Source organism: Canis aureus, chromosome 31 (genome assembly GCF_053574225.1).
Source record: "Canis aureus isolate CA01 chromosome 31, VMU_Caureus_v.1.0, whole genome shotgun sequence".
In the NCBI taxonomy this organism is placed as follows: Eukaryota; Metazoa; Chordata; class Mammalia; order Carnivora; family Canidae; genus Canis; species Canis aureus.
Window position 1 is genome coordinate 24,914,218 of NC_135641.1, and position 18,275 is coordinate 24,932,492.

At 43.1% G+C, this 18,275-nt stretch overlaps 1 long non-coding RNA gene across 1 annotated transcript in view; it reads right to left on the minus strand.

Annotated features, from left to right (window-relative positions):
* Positions 1 to 10,801: 10,801 nt before the first annotated feature.
* The window catches only part of LOC144302575 (uncharacterized), an 80,407-nt gene continuing 72,933 nt past the window's right edge, over positions 10,802 to 18,275 (minus strand). The window contains exon 15 of the long non-coding RNA XR_013369489.1: positions 10,802 to 11,076. This is a non-coding gene — a long non-coding RNA (uncharacterized LOC144302575). The remainder of the gene's footprint in view (positions 11,077 to 18,275) is intronic.

Here is an 18,275-nt window from a genome sequence, read left to right on the forward strand (position 1 = left end):
CAAAAGGCCTGAATTTGGAGGATGCTCTGCTCAATGTGGATGAGGAAAGAGTGCCAGTCACTGCACTGGTGCCTGTCATGGACCTGAGCGACAGGAAAGCATCCCAGATGCCTGCAGCACCTCAGAGGATCACAGGCTGTCTTCAGACACCTTATTCTCTGTTTACTATGCCTTGATGGTGACAGCAGGGAAATTATGGACAGGTGTTCAGGCTCAAGTTGCTCCTCTCCCCCTCACCACCCCCCACCCCGACATCCCTAACTCCCATCCTATAGCCGAGTCTCTCAGCCCAACCACTGGCTGTCATCCCACCTGCACTTGCTCCTAAGTTGAAGCCAGCTTCTCATTGTGCCATTGTCCTGCTCAGATTCTCCATCTCTCTGCAGCCTCCAGGACAAGGTCAAGCTCCTCACTGGCCCTAAGTCCCAATCATCTTAACCCCGTAGCTGCCCTGTCCAAACAAAACTATGCAGTGCTTTGCCACTCCAAGCTGTCATTGTTTATCCTATAGTAAGAATATCTCACCCTCCTACCTGAGTATGGTTTCTACAATGGGCTCTAATCTTCTATTAGCTGGGTGGCCTTGGGAAAGTTATTTAACCTCTCTAAGCCTCATGTTCTTTATCTACAAAATGATGCTATCTAAGAGGTAAGGGCTTTCATGAAGAGGAACTATGATACTATACAAGGGTTTAACACAGTACCTTGAACATGGTAAGAGCTCAGTTAAAGTTGGTTATAATAGTAACCATAGTAACAAAGATGATGGGCACGATTGTTCTCTATCTCAAGTCATCACAGCCTTCTGTGAGCTCCCAACTGAGTGCCACTTCTCCTTCATTTGAAGTCTTTCTGAATGTGTGACCATCTTCATATTCTGCATGGTGTTGTAGTGGTTTTCCCTATCTCTCCTTTTGGAAGCAGGAGCTATGACTGACCTCTGGATCCTTTGTCATGTCTAAAAATGGATCCTGGTATTTAGTAGGTGCTCAGTAAAGAATTTCATTTGAATGTTCCCCTGGCTCTGGAAGGAAGGCCGGAGAAAGTCATTAGCGTTCCTGAGCTACTCAGAAGCAATGAGTCGCTCTTTAGAAATGAGACAGAGTCACTCACTGTGGGACTCTGTCTGCAGGGACACGTGGCACAGCCTGGGCAGCCACTGGGACTAGCTCGTGAACTTCGCCCTCATGCCCCACACCCTACTCTTCAAAGCCTGGACCAGGGCTGTAGTTGGTCACCAGAAAGGTCAGGGGGAAGTATGTGCAAGAGAACAAGTGCTTTTCTCACTGAGAATCTGCTTGGGAAATGGGAGAAGTAGAGGGGAAGAGTGCCTATGTTCTGAGACTTGCAGAAGGAAAATGGAAGTAGGGAGGAAAGGACTTGTGCTGTCCCAGGCTCAAAAGGAAGACATTGCTCCTGTACGTGGAGCTCATCAGGGAAATTCTCCTGAGTTACGCGGAGCTCCACGGCTTGATCAGGGTGACCTTGAGGGCTCCCAGCTCTCTGATTCATCTGAACCTCAAGCCTTGGTTGGCAGGCACAAACACTTGCCTCTGCCCCGAGCTGACCTTGTTTGAAATTCCCCATGTTGCCATCATGGCCTGAGCTAAAGCCTGGTCACAGGACTTGGTCACCCTGGGCTGTAGGTCAGTTCACTCACACTAGCTGTCCTCTCTGAATTTCAATCTGAAGAGACAGGCTGGCCGTCCCCCACTTCTCGGGAGTCTGAAACCAAAGCTAGTCCCAGGGATCATGCAGTCTGGTCTGACCCCAGCTCTGAAGGAGAGGGTCACACCACTGGGTAGGGATGGAGCCAGGGCTCGAACACAGGGCTCCAGAGCCCAGTCCAGCCACTTGCCACTCCCCCAAGTTGCCTCTACTGGCTCTTCACTCTAAGGACATACCCCACGAAGAACGGAGGGGTTGTGAAATAGTTCCACTGGAAGCCTATGGCTGGCTGAAAGCCCAGATGGCTTTTTCTCACCCCTCCTAACCTAGTCTGAATTCTGCAGTTTTCATTTCACTCATTTGTGTTAACTCTTCTTCTCCATGAGGCCATGGCCTACCTTCCAATGAGCAGCTCCTGAGAACAGCTGAGCTGACTTCTGCTTGCACCTTCCCGGACACCTCCACTGGCAAGACCTTAGCATTGAGCAATCACCTTGTGCAAACGGACTCTTCCTTGCCCTTCATAATTACTCGGCAACTCTGCAAAACAGTAACTCAACTGTTTGTGTTTCAAGCTCAAGATTAAAAAGCTAGCTTTATATTTCTTTCTTTCCCTTGAGGAAGTTACTAGGGACCTGAGATTTCTAGTCTTTGACTCCTAACTAGTAGCTTAACACACCCTTATCTTCTTCTGGTCCCCAGTCTGTGCCAGGTGACACAGGAGGTGCCGGGGAGGAAACAAGATATTCCTCCAGAGGGAAGATGCCCCCAAATGGAGATTTACCATTCACTCACTATCACCCCCAACCACTCAACCCAATGGCCACCAACTGACTCTCGTTTCCATTACATCCAGCCAGCCTGGTGCGTTTATCTCCAATGTTCGTTCTAAAGTTTCATAGTTTACGAATCACTTTAGCCTCATTGCAAGTGATGTCCAGGACCTCTCTGAAGGATAGGCAGTGCAGGTTCTCACATTCGAGTAAAGTAGACAATCCTGTATAATTATGCTTATATCTGGAACTGATCTGACCAAGTGTATGTGGTTAGAAAGCAGTGCACTCAGCCTCTGACCCCAAGTACACTGCCCATGTGGTCTTTCTTTTCCCAGCTGCTCCTTATTATCCATCTTGCATATCCAACAAAAGGAGCTTTCTAGAATACCAGTTTTCTCACACTACCCTCGGATTCACAAAGGTTCTGAGACTCCTAACTGCCTGCAGAATAAACTTGCGATGATTCAGCTGGTCTTTGAAAGCCCTCCACGCTGTGACTCCAAAGTGTTTCCTCAACACTATTCTATGGCTTAAGCTTGGTGGATCTTTCTGAATTTCCTACAATGCCCTGTGTACTTTAAACCTTTGGGCCTTTATCCTCCTGTTTCTCTAGACCTCCCCATGCTTCAACCCAGATTTACCCTCCCAGATGCTGCTTCAGTAGGACTTCTTGCTGGAACTCTCTCCTGGATAGCCTCAGCCCGTAGTGAACCCAACCTTGTGAAATTCCACAGCCTGAGTCAACCACACTGCTCTCTGGACTTAGGGAGCAAACCTGCATCAGATAAAAATTGAAGCTTGACTCTACCATCTGTCTCCCACCTCAGCCCCAGGCTGGGCTTTGCATGCTAGAAAAGGATCATCACATGCATCTTTTGGTGGTTATCTACCAAATATTAGGTTCAAGAAAAGTCTGGGGTAGGGTCTCCCTTCTTGTGACTAAACAGGAAGCACAATAGAAAAAAAAATTGGATCAAACATTTAAAAAGAACCTTCTATTCCATCACTAAAGTATTAAAAGTGTGCTTCTTTATTAAAGAAGGAAGAAAGAGAAAGGGAGGAGGAGGAAGGCATAGAAAGGGATAGCTCAGGTTCAAGGAGCCTGAATCCCATCTCTGGTTCCTCAGTGACTTAAAATAAGCATAGAGCACTGGGAGTAGAGTCCTTATACCATCTCACATCAGAGGGTCAGTTTCCTCAACTGGAAAATGTGTGTGATTGCCCCTGGTCAGTCCATCTCCCTAGGTGACAGATATAAATGTGCTTTGTAAGTGTCAGTATCAGACCTATAAGAAGGATGGTTAATTTCCAAAGTCCAGGCCACTCCTTTCTTTCTAACCCTGTCCAGTGTCTTTCCTCTGCTAAAATCCACGAGACCATTTGGGTGTATAGAGGAATGAACACTCCCTTTTGTACCTATGCTGTTGACTGATGGCTGCCTGATGCTGGAAATGTCCCATGACCCTTGAGCTATTATTAGGGCTGGTTAAATTGGCAGAGGGAGAATATAAACAGGCAGCATGGCCATCACCAAACTTCTGGTCTCTCATTTCAGGAACCAGTTTCAAAATAAAACCTTTCCTTTAAAAGAGAGTGCATTTTGGTAGTTCTTCCCAACAGACTGAAAGGAAAGGGAACTCTACTTTGTAAGATTAGGGAATTTGTCTTTCTTGAGTTTGCTCACCCTCAGTCCTTAACCCTGGAACATTTGTTCCAAACTGCTACTTGAGCCTTGAAGTTCCGCCAAGTTGGGGGACATCAGGGTGCCTTCATTGCCAGCTTGTCTGAACCTCAATGCCCTGCCCTGGGACAAATGGCCATGACTCCAAATGGGGCAGATTTTCAAGGAACAGCAATGAGGTTAGGGAGGAAGAAATTTGGGGACTGAGGGGCTCTTGCTCTTGAGTCCATGCCCACCTCCAAGTTACCCATGGGAATGTATGTGTCCCATATTCTCATCTGAATACCCTTGGCTTTCAGACTCCCATGGCCCAGCAGGCTGCAGTGAACCTTCTACATAACTTTTCCCCTCCCCTAACACACATTTGCAACCTCGCTTCATTTATCACCCCCCAGCTCCTCTAAAGCAGCCAAGATATTTTAAAACCCTTGTTTTGATCTCCTTTGCATATCAGTTACACTATTTCTGAGCGTGTTTATTTTTATTTTTTTTTCCGGTGGTGAGCCCGTTGCTTTGAGCCCTCCACTCGCACGTTTCCACTTCCTCTCACTTTCCTGCGCACTACTGTGGCCTCCCGGTGTGTGGCTTAGGCTAGGCTGGATGGTTCTCATAGGTCTGTGGCCTTTGATGGAGCCAAAGGATATGGGTTCCCCTACTACTGGTACTCCTTTGCTCCTAACATCTGCAGAGGCGGGATGATATTTCAAATTATGTTGTCCCTGCCCCATTTCCTAAGGATGTAGCTCTGAATACCAGTTGATAAGGAGGGTGCCTGGACTGGGCATGAGGGAGAGCAGAGTTTTAGTTCCAACTTGGAACTGACCCTGAGAAAATCCTCTACCCTTTTCAGGTTTGACTTAAAATTTCTAAAGCTCCTCTGCCTCTAACTTTATAGGATTTTAGCCAACATAAGGATACTGCTCTATCAACTAACAAAATAAGTTCTTTATTGAGGATCAGCTTCGGGCCAGGTTCCAAGATGGACATAATGGATATAAGAGAATGATTGAAATATCCCACTCTCAGGGAGTGATGATTGAGATTTGTAGAGACAGCATCCCCTCACAATAGGGTCTTGTGAAATATATGTGATATGACTTGTGAGAAGCCCAAGCTAAACCCTGCCCAGTGAGTCATTACGTATGCCTAAGCCCACATGCTTCCCAGCATTTTTCATATCACAGCATACGTAGAAAATGGTTATTATTTGTACAGCATACTAGGCAAATGAATAAGACTGCTCTTGCCTGGTGGCAAAAAAACCATTAATCCTGGCTGTACTGGGCCTTTCTTGGGGAGAAGGAAAGTCTGGGGAGACAATATTTGGGAAGCTTTGGTTCAAAGGATTAAGACAACTCTTTGTTTAACCAGAAAAACAATAGTGTTCTGACCTATAGGGGAAAAAAAACAACAACACAGAATTCTAGAGAAGACAAAACAGGTAGGAAGGTGAGTTGTGAAAGCAGATCATGGGACTTAGGTAGAGAATTCCACATGTACCAACTCTGCTCCCTTGGGAAACACTAAAGCTCAGTTTCTCTGCCTTGGAAATGGAAATAATAGTATTCTTAACCTCTATAGGACTACATAAGGTAGCACACCTCATTACATTATTACCTATTATTATTAAGGCTAGCAGAAGACAGGAAATTAAAGGTCACCTGATCCAATCTTCTCATTTGAAAGAAGAGGAAACTTTGGCTTGGCCAAAATCATGCGGCTTGTTAATAGTTGAGCTGAGACTACAGTCCAAGTCTTCTGATTTCAGTCCTGTGCCTTTAAATAATGAAGGGAATGATATATCACTTTGTGTTAAAAAGCACCTGACTTCCTAAGTATTTAGGGTGGGTTTTCCTTTCCTGATGACATTTTTAAAGATCGGACTATTAATATTTGCTTCAAATGCATTTACCAGTGACCCTGCCTTAGGGGCTGGCATGAAGGAGATGATCTTCTAAAGGTTTGCCTCATGTTCTGAGTCAGTAGCCAAGGGCAAGGCTTCCTTGACTTCAGTAGTAATGGAAATGGGAATGGCTACACATCTGGCATCCAAGTGCCAAAAACACCAGGTCATCAATCCATTTAACATGTGAACATACTGAATCTCGGTTCACTCAGAGCTGTACAACATGTTCAACAACAAAACAAAGTCTAGAACTTGGATCTCAGACTTACTGCAGGTACTCTTTCCACAGAGCTCAAAATGGGAAATAGGATTTAAGACTCATTGTCTGCATCCACTGATCATGTCACTTAAACCTATAAACAACTGACTTGCCTTGCTAAGTCAATTATTCATTTAAATGTGTTTCCTTCCTTTCTTTTTCTACCAGCCACAAAGGATTGAGGCAATTTATTGGAAATACAATAATGAATAATGAAGTGTGCATAAAAATAAACTCTAGTATCTTAGACCAGGATATCCAGGTCAGTGCTGTCCAATGTAGTAGCCATCAGGCAGGAGTGTCTGTTTATATTTAAATTAATACAAATTAAATACAATAAAAATTTAGTTCCTCAGCTTCACTGGCCATATTTCAAGTGCTCAGTAACCACATGTGTTTAGTGGCTGCTTATTAGACATTGCAGATACAGAATATTTCCATGCTTGTAGAAAGTTCTGTTGGACAAGACTATGTAGACAAGTAACCAGGTCCTATATTCCTACACATTTGTAATAATTAAGCTAAACATTTGGCTTTGAGCTTTGTGCTATTAAGCCAAAAGAAAGAGAGAGAGAGAGAGAAACCAAATTGAAGTCAATTGTGTCATTATCAGTTTCTCAAGGGAAGCAGATCTCTTCTAGCTCTTAGATCTAGAAGAATTTCTCATACAGAGCTTTATAGAAAAGATTACTGAGTGACAGATCACATAATGTCTTCAGAAACCCCAGGGGACAATGTAGTCACAAATTTCAATGTCAATTTTCGTACTGATTCACCACTAAAGTTGAGGATATAATTCACTAGAATTTAACTGGAGGAAAACACTCCTCTGGGGGGGAGGGGTGCAGGGGTAAAGGTGGAATACTCATTTACTCTAGAGAAGAAAACTTAGCAGTGTTGGTCTGGTGAATTTTGTCTATAGGAATGACATTTGCTCTGGGGCCAGAAGGACAAGATGAAGTAGCCATTGGAGATCTGAAAGAACATCCAAACAGAAGGAAAAGCAAGTGCAAAGGTCCTCAGGTCGGAAAGTTTTGGCAGATCTGCAGGAGGGAAAAAAGCCAGTGAACATTGTGGATGAAGCCAAGAGTGAAGGGAGATGATGCTGGACAAGTAATCAAGGGCCAGGCCCTGTAGAGTGTTAGTGTTATAACTTGTGGTAAAAGAGTTTAGCAGAGAGGTGACATTATAACTTACAGTCTTAGAAACACTATTCTGGCTACTGTGTGAAAGAGGAGTATAGGGAGCAAAAATCTGGACATGAGCAATGTGATGATAGCTTGGAATAACATGACTAGCAGTCAAGATGATGAAAAATAATCTAAATTGATATATATTTTAGATGTAAAGTCAATAGGACTTGCTGACGGGTTAAACATGGGGTTTAAGGGAAATAAAAATAAATTAGAATGATGCAGGTATTTTTTTCTGAATAAATATGTGGGTGGTTCAGGACAACTTACTCCAATAAAGGAAGACTTGGAGAGGAGGAATTGGATGTGGGGGAGGGGCACATCAATCGTTTGGTTTGTGTGGTAGTTTGTGTGAAATGCTCATTAGATTAGATATACAATTACAGTCATCAAGTCCGGAGCTCAAAGGAGAAGTCTCGTGGAGATAGAGATTTGGAGTTATCTGCATATAGATGTGTATTAAAGCCATGAGACCCAATGAGTTCATCTGGGAAGAGGGGAAGAGTGTAGACAGAACAGAAACAAGAATCAAAATTTGATGTAGAAGAAGAAGAGCCAGACAAGGGAGACAGGAAGGTAAGGTCAAACCAGGTGAGACTGGAGTCACAGAAGCCCAGAGAAGGAAATGTTCAAAAAAGTACCAGGGATCGATCGTGTTCAATTCTACTGAACAGTCCAGGGAATTGAGTTCACATGAGCTTTGGAAACAGGTAGATCATTAGTGATCTTGATAAGAGTTGCTTAATGTAGTGACAGGATCTGAAAAAAAATGGGAACAGAGTTGAGAGGATGGAGCTGAGGAAGAGGAGACAGGGAAAGTACATCTTACTTTTGAAGATCTTTGTAAAAGCACCAAAGAAAGGACTGAAAGCTGGAGGATCAAGACAAGTAGGATCAAGAGAGAGTTGGGTTTTTTTTTTTTTGATGGTTATTATATAGGCATTTTTAATGTCACAGGACAAAGGAAAATGATGTTGCTGGAGAGAAGTAAGTTAAAGGAAGTAGAATCCAGAACACCAATGGAAGAGTCACCTTTATTTAGAAACAGCGCCACTACCTGTGGGAGGTAGTGTGTGGGGGGGTACAGATGCAGGTAGGTAAAGATGTTTGGTGATGGAAAGATGGAATAACTGTCCTGGAATAACAAGGGAAGTCATCATCCTGGAGGATGGAAAGAATAAATCATATTGGAGATTTAGGGAGGAGATAAAGGTGTGAAAGTGTTGATTCAGAGACTGAAAGAGCAAATTTGCTAGAAGTGTTACAGGGCCCATTGGAGGGCTGCTGTCATAAATTTAAAGTAAGTGGCTTCCAGCATGGTATACCTTCTTAGCAACAATTTTGCTGCTTAGATACAAGCAAAGGAGGGGAGGATGGTTACATTTCACCAGTACTAGGGCTTTGTCCAGTGAAGGGAAAAGCAGCAAGGGGATTTAGCATATTGGCAAGATAATAGTTATGGTAGAGCAACAGGAGTTAGAGTTGGAATAGGGGCCAAAGCTGGTCAGTAACACCACCTCACTGGGCTCCACCTAACTCCAAGTCATCTCCATTCTGAATGATCAGAATGACAAGAGTTACCCTTCCTCCAAAAAGGGAGCTTGTCACTAATTTGCTTTTGCCATACCTAGAATCCCCCTTTCAGGTGATGCTGAGTGTTGGGCGCCAAATTGGCTGGCAGAGTCACACCCAAGCACAGAGGAAGCCATTCCCTGCTAACCTACATTGTGCAGCCAAGTCTCACCACATTGCTTAGACCTAGGGGACAGTGTGGCTGGAGGGAAACCAGCCCAGACCTGCAGAGAGAAGACCTGTGTGTTGGTCTGTGTCTGTTCCCCTTACCAGGGGAAAAGATTTCCCCACACCCCAGTCCTCGGATCCCATTCATCGTAACACTGACCTCGCCTAAATCACAACCTGTTTCACAGATCTGATGAGATGGTGAGTGTAAGACCATCTTGAATGTAAGGAATTCTGGAGAGAAATCACATTGTTATTAAGATTCTGTAAATTGGTCTGTAAAGGTTGGTCCTCATGGCTTGTAAGCAATTTGCCTTAGAACTGGAAACTGACGAAATGCTTACAATGAAAGGCAAGTGCATTTCAAAACAGAAGCAATGGGAAGCAACTCTCCTTTTTTGTGCAACATCCTAAGAACTCGTGGCTCTCACAGTTCAGGATGTTGCTGCAGCCCACAGCCCAGTGTGTTTGGAACCGCACAGGACTAATTCCTGAGTCAGTCTATGATCCCGAGTTAGTGACTTAACCTTTCGAAACTCGATCACCTTCTCTGTGAAGTGGGGAGAATTGTACTGCCGCCCTACTCAGCTTACGGGGACATCAGGAAGATTTGATTTTTTTTTTTCTTTTAAGAAAACAAATAACTGGAAAGTACTCTGGGTTACTTTGAGCTGAGGTTGGTATAAATGTGAAGTGTCACTATTATTAAGTGTGAGGCAATCCTTCCCACCCCCAGCATGTCCCAGGGCTACAACGTGAGCTGTGTGACAGGCTATTTTTAAATCCTCATCTCTGGAAGCATATGGTCCCGCACAGTGCCAAAAAGAGAAAACTGACCTGCTTCTTGTTTGTTTGCTTGTGTGTTTTGACATGATGGAGCATTTTCTATGTTCTGGTAAAGGATTGTCTTTTCTACTCTAAACTTTTAAAGTGGGTGCTAAAGTTTTTCTGTAACACTGCTGAAACAGATCATGGCCACTTAACTTGCTTAGACAGCAAGGAAGACCATCCTAAGATAACGGTGTATTTATACAGATCTCCTTCCCTCCATATCAGTTTACAAGTTTCAGGGTTTTCCTGATTGTTTATTATTATTATTATTATTATTATTATTATTATTATTTTGCATCTTATTAATATCAACTACTACTAAGCCCTTATGTGCCTCAAGTATACACTCTTTCTTCATTTTTGCCACCTCCTCTAACTGACCTGACTCTGTCCACTCTATTTGCAATTTGGCAAGGCTCTTCTGAATCTGGTCAAACTTCTCATTCATTGGATTTGATTCCCGACACCAAATTCTTGGAAGATATCCAGTTCATCAGTTCAAAAAGGAAGGAGATGAAAACACCTATTTTATTAGTTCACGGGACCTGACTTTTGTGCAAGGTTCCCGCCCCCGCCCCCCCAAAAATCCCCCAATTTACTTTCCTGAAGTAAAGAAAGAAGGATCTCACAACTGAGTCCTATTTGTTTATTTATTTATCTATTTACCTACTTACTTATTTATCCTGTAAGATCCAGAATCCAGAATCTATTGTCTTTGAGTCGAGTGATAAATGAAAATAGAAATGATGAGATTTTACAGCATTTTATTAATCCAATGTAAAAGGTAATTTATAAATGAGATTGATGAGATGTATTTGGGAACACATCTTCGATCAGGCCTATCTCTTCAATTAAATGGCTGAATCCAGAAGACGTGAAAGAACTTTTAAATGTCCTGTATCTTCCTGGGGGCCAATAAAACAACCAGTCAGGGAAATTCAGAAAAGTTCAAAATAAGAATATTGTGAAGTTGTAGGCATATCCAGTCCTGGGCAGGTCTTCTTCAAGCAGAAATAAACTCCCTGGATAGTGAGGTTTGAGAAGAAGAATGAGCATTTGCTGGAGATACTGGAGCAGAAATTCTGACATTGACCACCACGTGACCAGCTAACCTTTACGGTCCTCTCCAACTCTGAAAACCTGTCATTATATGGATTAACTAGCAACTTCAAATCCTTTTCAATAGATAGACAAGTAGACACTGTGAGATCAATCTGGGTTTTCAAAAATCTTACAATGTACATATAAAAACACTCCCATCTTTTGCTGCCCCTTGCCTAATTTAACTCGGATCTCAATGTTTAGATACAAAGAGAAGATAAAGGGTTAATAACATGACTTCTCTCCCTACAAACAGGGTTATCTTTCACTTACATACATTTTTTTCCTCTTATTATTTCCATTGGTCTGGTGCAGAAGCACATCATCCTCCTGTTGTAATCCCCTTCCCTCCTCTGTCTCTTTACACGTCCCTCCTTCACATGTGAGGCCTCCCCAGTTATCATAACCTATGGTTGATCTGCAAATTGTTCTGACTTTCCCTTTTCCACAACTCTCCTCAAATACTTAAATCCATAACTCCAGCTTGACTGGGAGGTCTAACTCTAAGTAAATTGATTTACCAAGAAAACCCTCCATTAGTTAACTCAGAGTTGCCACACCCATAAAGATCTTCTCCATCTTCTCTATCTACTTCATCACCCAACTCAAGCCTTACCTCCTCCAAGAGGCATTCCCAGCTTCTGCAGCCTGTTAATGATCTCCACCTTCCGTACTCTTCTAGCGGTCTCAGAGTCATTAACTACCATTGAAGTAGTAAACACAACCTTGCATCTCTTTTTTTATTTGGGTGTGTGTCTTGGTTTCCCAACCCAGGCTTGTAAGTTTCTGGAGGGTAGGGACCACCTCTTACGTTTCTTCTGTAACCCACCTGGTGCCTAGTACACTGCTGGGCGCAGAGTGGTAGCAACAACCTTTCACCCTCCTGGCCGGCTTTAGAATTGAAACAGCATTTCCACATGTCATTCATTGGATACTCACAGCAACAAAATGAGGTCCACCAGGCAGATAATGGATAGTTTCATATGGGTGAGTAAACTGAGGTACAGAGAGCTTGTTAGAGCAGCAGAAGATTTCTACTTCTGTGCTCCCTTAATCATAACTATTAGGTGAGGAAATAAATGAACAGCTCTTGCAGTTCAAAAAGTTGTGGGTAGCCAAAGGGAAGTGACCATGTATTGGGCAAATGTCTCACTCTGTTGATGTAGGCTGACCTCCAAAATAGGCCAAAGAATCCACTTTACATGGATGAATTCAGTTGGAGAGACAAATGGCCCATGTCTCTTTGACTTTGGTTGTGTTCTGCTAATGAGAAGAGATCGCAGTGAGAACCACAAGTGTTTTGGTATGTGTTTGCATGGGAGCCTAAATGGAAACCAGCAACCTCAGACATTGCTCTGGGAAACCTCTGGGCCTGCCCACCTTGAGGCTCCTAGGGCCTTGTGACCAGGATAGACAGTAGAGACCTGTCCAGAAGAGGCCTCAGGCACTAAATGATCCTTAGTGCCCTTCACTCCTCTAAAGACTAAATTCACCCAATCACATTTTAATAAATTTTAGAAGTCTTTGGAAATGTGTTCCCCTTCTTCCAGAAATTGCCTTTAAATTTTCTAGTAAAAAGTCTTCCAGCTTCCTTCAGCCAAGTTCCTTTTCCCCTTCTTTTCTTTGACAATAAAAGCAACTTTGGCTCCAATGCTCAGATCTAGCAGGTGTTGGATGACACATGTTCTATGATAAATGTTTATTATATAAGTTCATTCAAGCTAGCTACCATTGCTCTTAAGGCACCACTGCTGCCTTTATAGTCATAAAACTCTCCTTAAAAACCAGTAACCCAATATATTCAATAAGGATCTATTTTTTTTCTTTCTTCTTTTAGATTCTCCGTGTTCTCTCCACATGTGGTGCAATGGAGATAGGAGACAGGAGAAGTCAGAAGATAGGTGATTGAACCCTGATTCTGCTCCATGCTAGCTCTGTGACCCTGGTGAAGTCATCTCTAGGCTCTAAGCCTTAGATTTCTGTCCCGTACGATGAAGAGGTGAGAGCAGGGACTGCCAAGGTCTCGGTAAGTTCTGACATGTACTGACGAGAACAAAGTGATGGGAAAAAAAGCTATTTCAATCAAGTCGAAACACATACTTGCCTTTCCTCATCCAGGATATGCTTTACATAACTGAATTTGCTTCCTTTTTTACTGGCTCATTCTCTATTCAGGAGCAGGGGAACAACTCTGCCCACACAGCTTGGAGAGGATGAACATGTGGGAATATATGTGGGGAGGGGGCTATGCTGCTGAGTCCGGGAGATGCAGACATCACTAATACTTCTTCTTCATCACACTTCTTACTTCTGGGATTATACTATATTAGAATTACAGGACCTTCAGTATATTTAAAGTATAACAACTTGCAGGAGAAACTATTAAGAAATTTCCAATCCCACTATTGCTCCTGAAAAGGCATTCAGAAAACTAATTCTGCAAATTAGATTATTTTCTGGGAGGGAGGGGAGGTGAAGACAAGTTTTTCACATCAAGAAGAAAAAAAAAAAGAAGAAAAAAAAATGTCCCCTTGATATTCATTACCCCAAGACTTTCAACTAGCCCATGTAGAAGTATACTGTAGGTCTTTCCACGCATTATAGTTTGTACCAAAAAAGTTCACACACATTATATCACTTGACTTTTGAAAAGCCCTCTGAGAGAAAGCATTTTTCTCTGTCTCCATTTTATAGGTGAAGAAACTGAGGCACTAACAGGTCTAGCAGCTTGTTGGTGTATTCAAACCCTAGGAGGCAAAGTTGAGAGTTAACCCAGAACCCCTGCCTTCTGATCTGGAATTCTCTCTGCTAAGGCACTCTTCCACACTGTTGCACACAGAACTCTTTCTGGCCTCAAGCACAGAGGTGAGTAATTATCTACAGGCCTGGAGCAGGGGTTTGGCTTTGTTCTCCAAAGGGCTGATACAGAATCACAGGTATCAGAGCGAAGTTCCCCTATATATCACCCAAGCTTTTTTCTTCAGCTGAGTACCTCTCTAGTACTCTAATACTCTAAGACAAGTTGGTGGCAAAATCAGCCCTGAAATCCTTTCATTCCCTTCTTAGATTCTTTGGTATTAAAGAACAAAGTGATTCAGCAGACTAATCACCAAACAGAAGATCAAGAATTATGTTTTCAAGTCACTTGAGAGTCCTCCTGGTCAGGGTTGGAACAGTTAACTTTGACCTCAGTTTCTTCAATGACTTCCATTAACCAACTTCCCCGATATAATATAGAGGGGCTAAGGCAGAAAGAAATGTGACTGCCCATGAGTCATTAATTCTTGACCTTCAGCATGTTTTGAAAATGTGTTGTGAAATGCTTACCAATCAATAATTCCATCACTGGGCAGTAGAGAAGCTGGGAGTTGTGCAAGAGGGGAAGCAGGGCATTAATGCCAGTCACTTAGGAGGCTCCAAATTCCTGCTGAGGGCAGGACTTATAGCAGGACCCAAAGACACAAAGTCCCTATAACAATTTTTAAAGGAATCAAAGACAGAACCAAGGACAAAAGGGGAGTGAAAGTAGACTCCTTTCCTTGCACAGGATCAGTAAAGTAAGGCTAGCAATTGTTTGAGGACACTCCAAGCTGATATGTCTGTCCTTTTCTGTTAAGGTACAACAACAAATGTTGTACCCCAGGCTACTGGAGGCATCCCTTCTCTTTGCCCCAGACCAGTAGCCTAAGTTGCAAGTATTACAAGTATCATGAGTAAAGGAAGGGCCTAGTACAAGGGGAAAGATAACAAAACAAGGAGGCAAAGACCTAGTCCAAGCCCGTAGCTACCACTTGCTAGGCCCATGATTCTGGGACCAGTCACATCATTTATCAGATCTTCAGGCTCTTCCTCTCTAACAAGATGAGAAGGCATCTGTCCCCTAGACCATGCAGAGCACAGAAATGATTAGGGATGTGAAAACATTTTGCAAACTATACAAGTCTGAGAACCTATTAGTAGAAACCCATCCATCTGATTTTGCAAGCTTGGACAGAAAGGGCCTCCTATTTAAGGAATGGCATGATCCCATGAATGGGGTATGACTTGTGGTTAGAAGAAAAATCAGCATTTGAAGATGGTCCCACACAGATGACAGAGGAGAACTTCCGAACTTCTAGTTTGAGTCAAGTTACTATTAGTTGTAAGCAGTGATGTGCTGGTAAATGTTTAATGACTGGTTCTCTGGGATGGAAAAGCCCTGAATTGTAACATTTGCTGACTTCCATGGTGTAAATTCTTGCGCCATGGCTGATTTCAAGCTAGCAATGTGACATCACTAAACCATGAAGTAAAGAAAAGATGCCTACCACTGGCTTTCCCTAATGGGTGCAAGCCAGCCACAGCACACCACAGAAACTTTGCTGACAGCTTAGATCAGTATGATGAACTTGGAAAGCCTTGTTGACACACAGGACTAAAGTTTTAAGAGAGCCACAGTGTCTGTTCCTCCAATAATTCCAAAAATGAGAATTCTTATTTTTATTTAAATTCATACTTGGCATTTTTATAGCAAATCATGAATTGTAAATTTCTTTACAGACATTGGTGAGCCCTCAAATATGGTTCTATCATTCTTAGTAATGTTCCTCAACTTTCCTATCTGATAACATAAGAGATCAGCGAGCAAGGCGGAATGGAATGTAGCATAAAACAGAGTGAGAAAACCTGACATCAAATGGTAGCAATTCCATCTGCGTGAACTTGGACAAGTCACCTTGCTGCCTTCTCTGAGTCTCAGTTTCTTCCTCTTAATATGAGAATAGCCCTTTTTCGCAGGACTATTGTGAGATCACAGGAAATAATGCAAATCCAAGAGTTTTGAGAACATCAAAATCCTATGTGGCTGTGAATGATTTTTATTTATTTTAAATAGTGATTTGCTAGACATTATTATTTTTTTTTTAGATTTTATTTATTAATTCATGAGAGACACAGAGAGAGAGAGAGGAAGAGATGTAGGCAGAGAGAGAAGCAGGCTCACCGCAGGGAGCCGGATGCGGGACTGGATCCTGGACCCCCAGGATCATGCCCTGGGCTGAAGGTGGCGCTAAACCTCTGAGCCAACTGGGCTGCCCTAGACATTATTATTATTATTAATTATCAGCTATGCTGTGCTGGCCAAGTCTTGCACAGGAACTGGCATCTTCCATCTGGACAGCCTCTTATGTCTTTGCCAAGGACAGCCACACTCAGGTGAGGCCTTTGTGGTACAAAAATACTGCCCAGACCTGCTGGGGTTGCTCAGCTCTATTGCACCAGGCCCAGGAGCATTGGAAACTAACTACTTGTACCCACAAACCTCTCCACCAAATGGCCCATGGAAGTTAAAAAGCAAGATCGAGCCCAAGTTCTGCCAATGTTGAGCAATAACAGTACCAGGAGCTAGGCAAAGGGGCTTGCTGGAAAGATTTTCCCAGCCAACTTTGAGAACATCTTCAAGGCAGGGGTGTTTTGAGAGGAGAGCAGGAGGAAACTGGGGAATCTGCATTTTAAACAGTGCCCCCATTAATTCAAGTGCACTTGACAAAACTGTCTATGATGTGAAACATGATGGAGAGAAGCAAAGAACAGGTTCTCCATTGATGGCGTGCCAGGTGCTTGATAGAAAGCAACTTCTCTTAAGGGAAACCCTGGGTGTGCAAGGAGACACCCTTATAATCCATTTCTTGGTTGGGCTTCTTCCTTCCCTTAATATAATATTACTGTCCCTACCCACGCACACACATACACACACACACACAGGATGATCAAGGTATGCAGGTCACCAGGTCAGGCACACAGTAGGTCATCCACTGAGGGCTTTGCAACAGCAAAATCATTCATTGTCTGCCTCCAGAGCCTACAATAGATTACCACAGAGAGATAGATGATCTCAGAGAAATTTATCTGAAACGCAGTCCATAGACCTACTCCTCCAGATATCGTAAAGGGAGTTCTGTTGATCTCAGAGTCAACAAACACATCCTAGACTCTGCCTCAGGGTTCTAGTTCTCCCTCCACCCATTTGGTCAACAAATACTCATCAGACTCCAACTGTGTCAGGCCCATGTACAGAGCTGGAAATCTAAGATGAGTGGGATTCCATTTCTGTCTTTAAGGATTTGGTATTGTTGGAGGACTCAGGAACTAAGCAGTTACAGTAGCACGTGGTAAGTATAAGTAAGATATCCCAGATGCTGAGGGCTTCAGCGGGGACAGAATCTAACCATGGGGAGTATTAAAAAGGGATGAGAAAAGCTTCCCAGAATGGAAGACACCAGATTTTCAAAGAAGGGGAGGATTTCTAGGAAGAAGGAATAGCCTGTGCAAAGGATAGAGATGTGAGCCGAGGGAGAGGAGAGGTGCCCTGAGGGAACACATGGCCTATGTTAGAGACTGTGTATGAGGTGTGGCAGCAGCTAGGGCTGGAAAGTAAGCATGTGGAAAGCCTCATCTGCCATGCCAGGCGTTTAGACTTCCCCTTGAAGACAAGGTGCAGCCTTGGCAAGGTTTTGAGAAAGATTAGGTTTGCATTTTTTATATATCAGTCTCTAGACAGGCATTGTGGAGAACAGGATGGAATAATAAGAAGGCAAGATAAGAAGCCATTGCAACAGCCCAGATGAGAGATGTGGGGTGCCTTGGCCCAAAGTAGTGATGCTGGAAGTGGAGAAAAGAGGAGGGATTTAAACAAAATCAAGGACACAGAGTCCCCAGGAGTGACGGGGCATGGGCTGGAAGTTGGGAGGAGGAATCATCTAAACAAGGGGACATTTGTCTGGCAAGGGCAGCTTGTACATGTGATGCTTTACCAGAGATCATGAACACAGGGGGATGAACTAATTTCGGAAAGAAATTAACAAGTTCGGTTTGGAAGATGTTCAGGTGACTCTGGAATATCTAGGTGAAGAAATTTCATCAGTATTTGTAATGAGCCTGGGGTTCAAAAAGGGAAATGAGATGGAACTATAAGAACTTTCCTGCATTAGCTGTAAAACTCTTGCTGTAGACATATTTATGACCCTGAGGGTTGCCCAATATTAAATTCCTTTTCAAAATTGGTACCAGAAGAAAAAATTCCATCAGGATACCCCGTTCAATCAGAAAAGGAAAATTATGTAAGCCATCATGTTTACTTTCT